This window comes from Vicugna pacos, chromosome 17 (genome assembly GCF_048564905.1).
Source record: "Vicugna pacos chromosome 17, VicPac4, whole genome shotgun sequence".
In the NCBI taxonomy this organism is placed as follows: Eukaryota; Metazoa; Chordata; class Mammalia; order Artiodactyla; family Camelidae; genus Vicugna; species Vicugna pacos.
Genome location: NC_133003.1, coordinates 17398771 through 17412967, shown reverse-complemented (window position 1 = coordinate 17412967; position 14197 = coordinate 17398771). Strand labels below are relative to the sequence as shown.

At 38.7% G+C, this 14197-nt stretch overlaps 1 protein-coding gene across 1 annotated transcript in view; it reads left to right on the top strand.

Moving 5' to 3' along the window:
• ANO10 (anoctamin 10) overlaps positions 1 to 14197 on the top strand; it is a 177669-nt gene that overhangs the window by 45640 nt on the left and 117832 nt on the right. The window lies entirely within an intron of this gene.

The following is a 14197-nucleotide window of genomic DNA, read 5'->3' as shown; positions in this document are numbered from 1 at the left end:
AATCGTCTCCACATCAGCTGCCTCTGTTATTCCAAGGCAGTGATGTCCTGGGCAGTTTAACAACATGCATTTACTAGTAAGAAAGCAAAGCACGGGAAGACATGAGGTTGAGAGTGTGTATTCCTGGTTATTGCCTGTATATGAGAAACAGTCACAGTGGTGCAAATAGGATAGTGACTTTTCCAGCCACTGTTCAGTGGCTGTCCAGTGCTGAGGAGATAAATCCTATTTGCAATAGAATTCTGTACAGTTAATGTTTTTTTCAGTCTGTTCTAGGGATCTGTCCCTTCCACTTTCCTAAGCAAATAAATGCTTTTTGATTATGATTTGTTTAAGTCTCATTTGCAACAGGCGTGGGATTCATTGTAAAACACTCTAACACTCCAAAATGTAATGTGCAGAAAGACTTGTAATTTCACATAGAAAGTACAAGTAGGCTGTTTGTGTACTTTTTAGATGTTTGTCTTGTTTATCTGGTTTCTGAATACGGATTCCTGTAACGTCTTGAAAATTAAGCACCAACCAATTACAGCTAGAAGAATTTGCAGGAATTTTTCTGTTGCTAGTGACTATAGCTATCAGGAATATTGTGACTTTTCATTTTCAGATATATATTAAAAAAAAGAACAGTCCTGGAAATTTATTAAAGCAGAATTTAGCAGGGTCATAAAGTGGTGATTCATACATGTAAGGCCTCAGGACTTAAGGCTGCCCAGAAGAAATGACATTGTGAACTTATGCATTTCCAGTCGTGGTTAAAGAAATATATTCTGCTTTGCTCTATTTGCTCTTTTAACATATTTGATAGGCATTATGATAGATGCTATATGTAGAATCTGTGTTTTGGAGAATGATTTTAGACAGCAGTGAGTAGGAAGGGAAAGAGAAAGTCTTTGGCGGATAAAAGTAGGTCTGTTTTGAATTTTGTGAACTGAACAGGCTTTCTGGAGAGCTATTTATTTTCAAGGCTGATTTATTACCTGTGGAAGTAAGAGAACAAAACAGAGGTACCTCAGACAGGGGATGGCCAGCTGGTCAGGCTCACAGTGTATCTTCTCGATTCAGGACACGGCCCTTAACTTTGCAGTTCTCAGAACTTATCTTTGCCAGCACTTCCAGAGCTAATTAGGCTTTTGTGACTGACTTACACTTAAAAATAATGAGACTCAGAGAGGACTGACCGGAATACTGGGTAGTTAATTTACCATAAGGCGACTTTTCCAGTGCTTCTGGCAGTTGGTGATAAAGTAAAAGTGGAATTGGTTATTTGCAGATTTCTTGGTAAGTTTAAAAGCAGAGCAAGAGGAATGTAATAGCCTTGAGAGATGCAGAAAACTTGAAAACCATTCCTTCCCTCAAACGAAGCAGAGCTCTGTCATGCGCCAGATTTTAGTGTCCATCACCAGCCTCTGAGCAATGCTGGATGAATTCAATACTGCCTGCTTCTCAATTTTGCCTTCACTTTCTCTAGACTTCTTGTTGACCCAGTCTTCCTGTATATTCCCATTGATGACTTTTGTATTGATGTATTGTGTTGATTATTTTTGTATTAGCCACTGTTTTCTTTTGTATTGGTGATATCTTAATCAGATACCCAGGGCCTGGTTCTTCTCACTTAATACAGGAGATTTCCTGGCCGACAAGGCTGTTCTACAGATGGCTAACTTCACGTGTGGCCAGCTGATTTTTCTAGTCTACTCCTCGTGGATTCACTTAATCTGCAAGTTCTATGGGGCACTTTGTTTTTGCCCCAAAGTTCTGACCCTCATGCCTCCTCTGACATTTTTAGTCTTTCTCTGTAGTATTAAAGCAACTGTTTTACTGTTATTTTCTAAACTGTTTCCTTAGACTACAACAGAAATAAGCCTCTATTTAAAATTTTGTAAGGAAAGATCTTGGGTTTTCTACAGAAATGTTGAGTTATTAGCCTATAATTATGACTGAATTTTCACTTTCTTATGTTTTTAAGCTTTCTATTTTGAAATAATAATTCAAAGGAAGTTGGAAAGCTAGTACAGAGGTCCCATGCACCCCACACCCAGTTTGCCCCAGTGGTTGCATCTTACGTAAGTGTAATACGATTGCACAACCGAGAACCTAACTTGGGTACAGTTTGTGGGCAGTTGTCATTTTGTCACATGTATATATTCATTTGACCTCCACTCCATGGTCAAGATACATGTCCGTCACCACGAAGATCTCCCTCCTTCTACTCCTTTATAGCCACGGCTGTCCCTCAACTCACCATTTCTAACCGTTGACAACCACAAATTTGTTCTCCATCTCTATAATTTTTATCATTTTGAGAATGTTATATAAATGGAAACACAGTATGTAAACTTTTCTTCCATAATTCTTGTCATGAAGTGAGTTGTGTCTCCACAGAAGATATGTTGAAGTCCTAACCTCCAGTACCTTAGAATGTGATCTTATTTGGAAATGGAGTGGTTGCAGATGTGATTAAAGTGAGGTCATACTGGAGTGGAGTAGACCCTTAGTCCAGTATGACCATCGTCCTCACGAGACAAGAAGAGACACTCAGAAACATGGGGGAGAAGGCCATGTGATGGGGTGGGGCAGAGACTGAGTGCTTTAGCTGCCAGCCAGGGAGCACCACGGACTGACAACCACCACCAGAACCCAGGAAGCACCAAGGAAGGATTCCCCACTACAGGTTTCAGAGGGAACAGGGCCTTCTGAAGCCATGATTTCAGACTTCTAGTCTCCGGATGGTGAGACAATACATTTCTGTTGTTTTAAGCCATCTAGTTCATGATTCTGTGTCACTAGAAAACTAGTACAATATCCTTTGTGTTTGAAGAACTTCCTTTAGCCAATTCCTTTAGTCCGCTAGAGACAAATTCTCCTAGCTTTTCTTTATCTGATAACTTCTTTTCCTTCTTGAAGGATAGTTTCACTAGATACAGAATTTGTGGATTACATTTCTTTTCTTTCAGCACTTGAAAAATATTTTGGCACTTCCTTCTAGCCTCCAAGGTTTTAGATCTCTCATTCAAACTGGTGGTCTCTTGTAGGTACTGTGTCCTTTTTCTCGGGCTGGTTTTTTCTTTATTTTTAGGTTTCAGAAGTTTAATTATGGTAAGTCTTGGTGTGGACTTGTTTACTTATTTGTTTGGGGTTTGCTTAACTTCTTAGAGCTATAGGTTTATTTCACCAAACTGGGGAAATTTTCAGCTGGTATTTCTTCAAATACTCTTTCTTTCTTCTTTCTTTTTCTTTCTTCTCTCCATTTGGGATTCTGATGATCTGAGTGTTGGGGCTTTTGTGTTTTCCCACAGGTCTCCAAGGCTCCATCTAGTTTTTTCCAGTCTGTTTTCTTTCTGTTCACGTTGGGTGAATTCTATAATTGTGTTGATGTTCCTCACATTCACTGATTCTGTCCTCTGTCATTTACACTCTACTATTGAGCCCATCCACTGAGTTTTTTAAAGTTTCTGTTATTATATTTTCCAGTTCTGTAAGTTTCATTTGGTTCTATTTATAACTTTTTTCCCCTGAGATTTTCTGTTTTTCCATTTGTTTCAAGAGGATTTGTACTTGATTGCAGAAGCATTTTTACAATGACTTGTCTCAGCTCAGGCTACTGTAACAGAATTCTGTAGCCTGAGTGGCCTAAATAAGATGTATTTCTCCCAGTTCTGAAGTCTGGGAAGTCCAAAGTCAAGGTGCTGGATAAATGTAGTTCTTGTAAGGACCATCTTCTTGGCACACAGCCAGCTGCCTCCTTGCCGTCTGGTGTCTTTGTTTATAAGGTCACTAATCCCGTCATGAGGGTCTGCCTTCTTGACCTCATCTCTAGCTAAGTACCTTCCACAGGCCCAACCTCCTCATACCATCCCACTGGAGATCAGGACTTACAGGTATGAATTTGGGGGAGACACAAGCCTTTTGTCCATACAAGGCTGCTTTAAAATCCTTGGATGATTCCAACATCTGACCTACCTCAGTGCTGGTGTCTATTGATTATACCTTCTCAAGTCAGGTTGAGATTTTCCTGGTTCTTGACATGAAGACTCTGATTTTTGATTGAAACATGGATGTGTTGGGTATTATGTTATGACTCTCTGGATCTTATCTAAATGTTATGTTTTAGCAGTTTGTGAGGGTGAGGGATGAAGTGTTCCTGCCGGTTGGGGTGGAAGCCCAGGTTCCCCATGTGGATTCCATTGTCACCTGAGGCGGGGGTCCTAGTTACTGATGGACAGTGATGGGCGTTCTGGCCCCCCACTAGGCCTCCATGACACCTCTCTTGCTGGGAGGGGTGCATACACCTCTTTACTGCTTCTCAGATGGCCTCCATTGACACTGTGATGGGGAATGTCCTCTACTCTTGGGTGGGGGTGGACGTCCTGACTCTCCACTAGGTTCCCTGTGACAGCACCCCGGTGGAAGGGAGAAAAGGAACCTTGTCACTGCCAGGTAAGGGTGTAAGTCCAAGTTCTACATGTGGTCTCCACTAGCAAGGTTGTTGGCGAGGGGTAAGGGGGCGGGGATACTTGTTAACCTTCAGGGGGACTGGAAGACTGGACTTCCTGCTTGGCCTTCTCTGGTAAGGTTAGGCCCCTGTTACAGGCTGGCAAGGGTGTAAGTCTAGGCTCTCCCCCAGGAATTTACTGGTCTGGGTCGGGATGGGGCCACAGTATTTCTCTGGTATTGGGCTGTGCCAGAGTGTTTCTTGTCTGAGAGTTTTCTTTCTAGCTCCATTGCCCCTTTCCTAGTCCTTTGGCTAGAGAGCGTGGGCTTTTCTTGGGGTTTCTTTTTTCTTTGCACCCATTCATTTATGGGGTGTCTGCTTCCTCAGCATGTAGTCTGGGATACACGAGGTAAAGAGAAAACCCTCGAAACTCAATGCCATTTTGTTCCTTAGGTCCTGGGGTCCCTAGTCAGTCTGCCCTCTTCTTTCTCCCTTTCAGCAGCCTCTTATGTTTACTTTGTATATAATGTCTGTGATTTTCAGTTGTACTTAGCAGGAGGAGGAGTGAAAAGTGCTTCTATTCCATCTTTCCAGAAGCAGAAGAGCCCCACTCACTTTCTTCCCCCTCTTCAGCTTAGGGCCTTTGCACACATGAAGTCCCCTCTTTGGGCCCGAATAACACACCTTTATTCATTAGGTTCAGCTCAGATGTCACTGGGCTCTCAGGCCTCTCTGGTCCATCTCAACTCAGTCTCCTGTTCATCTCATGAAGCCCTGTTTCTTCTCCTCCATGGCATTTATCCCACTTACATGCCTTGCACTTCCTTGTAGGTTTGTTTATTTGTCTGTCTCTCCTGTGCAGTCTTTTATCTTCCTCCTTTGGTGAAATCTGTGGTATCTGTAACCTGTTTTGGAAAGTCCCGGATGTGACTTAATCCTGATTTCCCAGAGCGGTTGAAGACATTTTCTTCCTTGCTGGTGGAGACGTCTCACTCCTAATCCTGACCCCATTTGAACCTACTCCTAGGATGTAAGTTAGGGGTCCCTGGAGCCCAGAAGAATAGGAGACAAGGGCAGCCATGGGCTCATTTAGTCAGTCATGACATTCAATAAAGGTGTTTATCAGCTTATAGTTAATCCGCATAAGCCAAAATGCTAGTAGGGTTTTAGGCTATTCTATACTTTTTAGATTTACACCTGTAAACAAGAAATATTTCCTTTGGTTACTAAGGCTAAATCCTTATAAGTGATTATTTTTGGTGTGTGCTTGTTTTTTAATGCAGAGATCACTGTGATGTTATCAATATTTATTAACATGGAGATCATTACTAATATGGCGATGACCCAGAGTAAGTCAGAGGGCGAGGGGGGCCAGGAGGTTGTGCCAACTAAATGTGTGCTGCTCTTCCAGTTTCTTTTCTTGTTGTGGTAAAGGATACATAACATAAATTTACCATTTTAACCTCTTTCAAGTTTTTAATTGTAAAAAATGCATAATGTGAAACTTTTCTACTTTCCCCAAGTGAAACGCTGTACCCATGAAACACTAACTCTCTGGTCCTCCCCTCCTCCAGCCCGTGGTCGCCACCACTTTGCTTTTCTGTCTCTGTGAATGTGATTACCCTAGAAACCTCATATAAGTGGAATCATGCAATATTTGTCCTTTTGTGTCTGGTTTATTTCTCTCAGCATAATGTCTTCAAGGTTCACTTATGTTGTAGTTTGCGTCAGAAGAAAAATTCCAAGACTGAATGATACGCATATGTGTCTGTATATCACATTTTATTCATCTGTTCATCCATCAATGGATACAATGGATACACGGCTGCTCCCCTCTTTCGCCTATTAATGAATAATGCTGCTATGAACATGGATGTGCAAATATCTGTTTGAGTCTCTGCTTTCACTTCTTTTGACTAGACAGCCATAAACAGAGTTGTTGGATTGTATGGTATTTCTCTGTTTAATTTTGGGGGGAAATCTCCACCCTGTTTGCCATAGCATCTGCACTGCACCACTTCACATTCTCACCCAGCAACGCACAGGGTTGCAGTGTCTCCACACCCTTGCCAGCGCTTGTTATTTTCTGTTGTTTTGATAACAGTCATCCTAATGGGTGTGAGGTAGTTGAGCATCTTTTCATGTGCTTATTGGCCATTTGTATACTTTCTTCAGAGAAATGTCTGTTCAGGTCCTTTGCTCATTTTTAAAATCGCGCTGTTTATTTTTCAGCTGTTGTAGGAGTATTCTTCATGTATTCTACATATCAATCTCCTCTTAGATACATGATTTGCAAATACTTTCTCTCATTCTGTGGGATGCCTTTTCACTAGGCTGATACTGTCCTTTGATACACAAAAGTTCACCTTACCTACTTTTTTCTTTTTCTGTTTGCCTTTGCTTTTGGTGTCATATCCAGGAAATCATTACTAAATCTAATGTCATGAAGCTTTTTTGCCCTATGTTTTCTTTTAGGTGTTTATAGTTTTAGGTGTTATGTTTAGATTTTTGATTCATTTTGAGTTAATTTGTGTATATGTTCTAAAGTAAGGTTCCAAATTCATTCTTTTGCATTTGGATATCCAGTTTTCCCAACATCATTTGTTGAAGATACCTTTCTCCCAGTGGACGGTCTTGGCACCCTTGTCGAAATCGATTGATCGTATATGTGAGGGTTTGTATCTGGGTTCTTTGTCCTATTCTATTGGTCTGTATGTCTGTTTTTTAAAAACCACTTTATTGAGGTATGATTGACATGCAAAAAGCTGTTCATATCTAATGTACACGACTTGATGAGTTTGGCAATAAGGAATAGCTGTCTTTATGCCAGTACCTCAGTGCTTTGATTGTTGTAGCTTTGTACTAAATTTTGAAATCAGGGTATGTGAGACCCTTAACTTGGTTCTTCTTTTTCAGACTGTTTTGGCTATTTGAATATGTGTTTGTTTTTAACTGCTTTTTATTTTTAAATAACTATAGCTATTGATTTTCTGATTTTTTAAAAACTATTGGTCAAAAGCTTGGTTGTATTGGCACAGAGAGGTATTAAAATAAATCCTTTTTTTGTACCACAGTGGTATATTTGAAGGTTTATTTGTTTTTATTTTGCTGACTTTCATACATTTGAGAGGACCTTAACTTTGGTTTCTAAATTGAGAGTTTTGTGTGTCAGAACAAAATCAAGCTAAGAGAAAGTGTTGGAAGTAACCAAAAAAAATTAGTAAGTTAGCTAATTTTATTCTAGTGTTGCTGAGACCTGAGCTGAATGCCATCTGGTCTCGTAATGAATCCAAAAAGTAGAAAGTTTACAAATAAGTTAGAAAATGTAAGTTTTGGGTTTATTACAAGATACACTTTTTAAAATCATACCAAAGTTCTAATTCAGAATGTTATAGAGAGTTCATCAAATCTCTTAATGGATCGAATTAACATTTTTGTTTGTAAGTTTTCTTTTTGATCTGCATATGTGTTTTGAAATAAAGAAGTAAAATCTTAAAATTCTATTTTACTTTTTTTCCTGTAGTTTAGGTGAAGCGTTACTATTTATTGAGTTAAAATAATATTTTGCTAGTGGCATATTAAATGAACAGCATGCTTCACTTTCATATATTCATTGATGGCCCATGAAAGAGTAGAAATTTCACTAAATCAAAAGGCCATAGTAAATAAGCCATAAGTATATATAGATTCTTACATAATTTTTAACATCTTCATGGAAAAAAGCAATTTAAGCTATTTTAAAGGGCTTTTTCTTCCAAATTAAGTAACATCTGAAATAAATTTATTTTATAAATTTGTTAAAAAAAAAAACAAAGAAGACTTAGAAAATGTAACAGGTTTATAGAGTTGATGTTGAGAATTACTATTCTCATATTTAATTGAGGGTGAATCAATCATTTCAGTAGCTTTCCTGGTTCACATTTTCAAAGCCAGGACACTTTAATTTCTATCTAAGTTTTTGATTCTTCAGAGGTTTTTTATTAGAAAATTTTTAGGTTTTTTTTTTTTAAAAGGTTGATTGTGCAACATAAAATCAAAGACAAAAATGATTATTTTATGTTGGTAACTGTCATGTTACAACTTCTGTGTATTTACTGCCATCTAGTGTTGCCTTTAAAATCTAATGACACTTGAACACTACTTTTATTTGTAACATAGCTGTAGAAATTTATTAGAAACTAAAAGAATAGCCTACCAATATATGAACCAATATGATGAAATCATATGAACATGCCATTTTGTGGTTTAAAAACAGTCAAATATTGGGAATTTCATAAAGGTGAGCCCCAGAATTAAACCAGTATCTAAATAATTTCTCTTAAATAGTAATCATCACCTTCACTTTTGAGACTAATTTAGTTTACTTCTTTGCTGTAATTTCAAGAAGAGGATCACTATTTTAAATGCAGAGTTACACAAAGATCTCCATCTCCGAAAAAATAGAAATGATCTAAGATCCTCCAAATATCAGATGTTTGATAATCTTTCATTTTAGTGTTAAATGCATTCACAGTTTTCTTTTAATTCTAAGCTTGGGAAGATGCACCAGACATACTGAATGCTAACAGTTCACCTATTAAAAGCGGTTGTTTTTCTAAGGTGAAAATGGATTAACTTCTTACCTAGAAATTACACTGCATTTCTAATGGTTAGATCCTGGTGACCAGCAAGCCAGTTGGTACCATTTATATTTAATTGGTAGTTTAATTGTAGTTTTTTTTCCCTTAAAGTAAGTTATGTAATTTTTTTTCTAGTGCTGCTTAGAAACAGAATTGATTGTCATCTCCTCGTAATGACCAAAGGTGTCATTTTATGCCCTGACTCACAGGCTTTATTTTTCTATTTTTAAAAAATAGTTTCAGACTTAAGGAAAAGTTGAAAATACAGTGAAGGTAATCCTTATGTATCCCTTTATTCAGAGTCACTAATTTTGAACATGTTGCCAGATACATGCTTGCTCTCTTCCCGTCATCTTGACTGATTCACATTTACATCTGTATTTGTAGCTACATATGGGTATTTCAAACTATGGAGTTTCTATTTCTGCATTGCCTTCTTCTCCTAATGTACTATGGCCCTGGACCAGTCAGCTTGTCCTGTAAGCTCATCTCCTTGACTGCTGATTGAGGCCAGTGCAGCTTCTGCAGGGATGCTCTGAGGAGTGGAGTAGGAATGACACACGTGTAACACTTGTCACAAGTGTCTGGCATCGAGCAGGTGCTTCACAAACTGCAGGTCTTGTTACCACTCTTGCAAGGCAGGATACAGACAAGATTGTACATGCGAAATGCCACACAGAGCTGGGCACTCGGTCAGGACACAGGGGATGTGAGCTGTGGTTCTAGCCATCTCTGCAGTGGCAGAATGAAGCTTTCATCATCTTTTTTACCTTTATAGCATTATTTGTTAAGCAGGCAGTGTAGCCGCATAGAAGTAGCTTGGGGTGCCAGAGTCAGGAGGTAGATGAATTAGAATTTCAGCTCTTCCTCTTAATCTCTGCACACCTTGGTTTCCTCAGATGTAAAATGAGGGCATTGGTGTTGTACGTAAGAAGTGATTACCACCAAAGGTGGAGGTAAAAACCTGCTAACTCCACAGAACCACCCTTGTTAATGAGTTAATCCTTTAGCAGTTGGCTCTTATGTCTCCATCAGCTCATTGATGCATTTTCATGGGCTTGGTTCTCCATGATAACACTGATTTGGCTTTGTTTGTGCTAAAATTTCTTACTTATATATCAAGAATCTTCTTTTATGTGCCTGTTTCCATCCTGTGATGTGATTCCATTTTTCTTCTCTCTTCCTTGTCTTGTTTCCTCACCTGAGTTCAGCCCATCCTTCACTCATCAAGTCTTGCTGATTCGGACTTCGGAATATCTGTTGAGTCTCTCTTCCCTGTAACATTGGCTTGATTTGAGTTGAGGCTCACACTATTGCTCATCCAGACTTATATTTTTTAACAGCTTTGTTGAGCTGCAAGTCACATACCATACCAGTCACTCATTTCAGGTTGTACGGTCCATGGCTCCTACCTAGACTTTTACAGCAGATCCTCACCGGCCGTCTGGTTTTCATGCTTTCTTTCCCCTTCTCCACGCTCTCTACGTCTGGAGCGGTTATTCTGAAATGAAATTCCGATCATACTTCTCCTCTGCTATGGTCCTTACACAAATCTCCATGGCTTACAGAAGAAATGCCCGAGTTGAGTATCAGACTCTTTACAGTCTCCTTTCTGCCTTCACTTCTGCTGCTGCCTCATTTCACCCTTGGATAGGCCACAGCCCTGCCTGCAACATGCTGTCAGCATTTACTGAAAGTGTATGGCAATCACATATCTTTTCCACCAGACTGAGCTTCCTGAGAGCGTGGGCAAGAATAAGCCCGTAGTAAATATTCACTAACCGAGAAGCGTCTTTTGAATAACTTTAATTCTTTGTTTTCAAGTGATTCAGCAGTTGCTTGTTAAATGTTTGTTAATGAATGAATGAGTCTATATAGCTGTTTTTTTAGTGAACATATAATTAATGGCAGTTATTTAAGAGTTAATTTCAACTTTATAATTTAAGTCTTTGCTGCACCTTTGGGAAATATACTAACAAAACCCCTAGGCAAAATACTAAAATTATGTTATTTTTAAGAAAAGGTGATCTGAATTAGGTAGTAGGCTATAGTGGTGAAGAACTTGGGCTCTGTATTCAAATCCTGAGTCCACTTTGACAAGCTGTGTGTCTTCGAGTGAATTTAAAGAATTCAGTATGATTGATGTGCAGGTAAATGAATAAATGCACATGGTGTGCTTACCACAGTGCTCGGCAAGATTAAGTATTCAGTATTTGTTACTTATTATTGTTGGAGGAAAAAAATAATCTTTTCTCATAGAAGTCTCTTCACCTGATTGAGAAGTCTGATTAAACAGAATTTCGATTTAAAAACTTGCCTAGAAAGGAACCCACAACCAACTCTTCATCCTGTCACCACTTCTGGGTGTCAGAAGGTCAATAAGGTTTTTGACCTTTGGATCCAGGTCCTTCGGGATGAAATTGTTGAACTGGGCTTTTTCCTTCCTCCTTTTGTTTCCTTGATTCCTGTGATCATCTTGGTAATTTCCCAGTGTTTCTGTGGGCTGTCCCGCCTCTTCAGTTTTATCGAACCGAGACATTGCTCTGTGTTCTCTATGGGAATAATTAAAGATGGTCAAGGTAAATTCTTTCATTGAATATATATTTATTGGGTACTTATAATAAGCCAGGCATTACCAAGATACACCCCTGGCTTTAGAAGTGCTCATGGACAGAATCCTCCAAGAAAGAAATCACAGTGCAGTCGCCAACGTCCTTCCTAGCCTTCCCTGGGTGACCCAGCCCTCTCCATCCCCTCCTGACAGAGCTCCGACTGGCAAAGAGCCTCTCAGCCTGCTGGGTGGGGGCCATGGGGATGACCTCCACTCACTGAATTAAGTGCTCCCCAAGAGGCATTTTGTTCCCAAATCTGTCTGTGTGGTATTCTTGTTACTGTGATTGGCATAATTTAATTAAATGGAATGAAAACTGATGAAATGTGTGTACTAAAACAGAGAGAGCCGTCATTTCCGTGAGAACCTTTGGAAAGACTCCATAAAGACAAATTACTATCAGATTGGATAAAGATGAGTCAATTACAAAAGATTTGGGAAAAATCATAAAACTCTGGGCAGCTTCCAGAGTCTGTTTTCGTATTGATTCACAAGTGTCTTTAAGTTTTCACTCTTTTTTAAGAAAACAAACCAGGGAATCTCTGACTTTGTCTTATGGGTGTTATTTATGTACAGAAGACAGTGAGAAACTCCAACACTGGACTCTACTCAAAGGAAAGGCTTTGGCTCTGAATTAAAGAATTTGCAAATTAATCTACGTTTAAATGTTGACTAAAATAAAACATTAAAGTTATGCAGTTTTTAATGATCCCTCATTTTAACTAACTTTTTAAAAAAATTGAAGTGTAGTCTGTTATAATGTGTCAATTTCTGGTGTACAGCACAATGTCCTAGTCATGCATATATATACATATATTCATTTTCATATTCTTTTTCATTAAAGGTTATTACAAGATTCTGAATATAGTTCCCTGAGCTATACAGAAGAAATTTATATTTTTTAATCTATTTTTATATGTAGTGGCTAACATTTGCACATTTCAAACTCCCAAATTTATCCCTTCCCACCCCTTTCCCCCAGTAACCATAAGCTTGTTTACTATGTCTGCGAGTTTCTGTTTTGTAGATAAGTTAATTAGTGTCCTCTTTTTTTCTTTTTTTATATTCCACATATGAATGATATCATATGGTATTTTTCTTTCTCTTTCTGGCTTACTTCACTTAGAATGACGATCTCTAGTTCCATCTGTGTTGTTGCAAATGGCATGATTTTATTCTTTTCATGGCTGAGTAGTATTCCATTGTATAAATATACCACATCTGCTTTATCTAGTCATCTTTCGATGGACATTAGGTTGCTTCCATGTCTTGGCTATTGTAAATAGTGCTGCTGGCGTGCATGTATCTTTTCAAATTAGAGTTCCCTCTGGATATATGCCCAGAAGTGGGATTGCTGGATCATATGGTGTCTACTTTTAGTTTTTTGAGGAATCTCCATACTGTTTTCCATAATGGCTGCACCAAACTGCATTCCCACCAGCAGTGTGGGAAGGTTCCCTTTTCTCCATACCCTCTCTGGCATTTATCATTTGTGGACTTTTGAATAATGGCCATTCTGACCAGTGTGAGGTGATACCTCATTGTAGTTTTGATTTGCATTTCTCTGATAGTTTGCAATATTCAGCATTTTTTCATGTGCCTTTTGGCCATTTGTATGTCTTCATCGGAGAACTGCTTGTTTAGGTCTTCTGCTCATTTTTGGATTGGGTTGTTTGTTTTTTGTCATTAAGTTGTATGAGCTGTTTATATATTCTAGAGATTAAGCCTTTGTCAGTCACATCATTTAGCTAACTTTTTGACTAACTTGGGAATTATTGACCCAGGTGAGCCATCTAAAAGAATTCTGTCCTTGGGGAATATGGAATTAGGGCCTGGCTTTTAAGTTTGTCAATTAATGGGAAATAATTTGTTTTGTGGAAGGACCCAGTGCCCTCCAAACTGATGGTTAGTTCATAATCTGCTTAAATATGGCTTTGTTGATGTCCAATTTTTGCAAATTACTTTGCATTATTTTAAGGTGATAGCAGTGGTTAACCTGTTTCTTATCCTAGAAGGTTTAGGAAAAGGCAAGTCTCACACTTCTGAAGGAGATCAGTTTACACTCGGAATGGAGTTGTTTTCAGAAAAGAATTTTGCAAGGAGTAGGAATTGGGAGACTAATTCTCTCTAAGGAGATCTCGATCCACAGGCAGAGCATTTCAGTAATCATTTTGGATGCCTGTCTTCTTGCTTTTCCCCTTAATTAAAATATTGCCCTCAAATTCATGTTTGTCAGCATCTAGACCCACTGATTCCCCCCTTTCCTTCAGCAAAAATTTCCCACATTTACAATACCCAAAACCCAACATGGTATGTTAGTCCTCTCAGTCAGATCTCACTTTGGGAAACCCTTCACTTGTTTTGTTTTGTTTTGTTTTGTTTTGTCTTTTTACACTGGAATTCTGTATCAAAGATTGAGGCTTGAATGTCATTTTCAGTCATCATAGATATTGATGTATTAGCTAGGTTGGGTGAAATGGTATCAATTTGACCAGTTTCTTGTTACTTTGATACATTGCAATTGTTATTCTC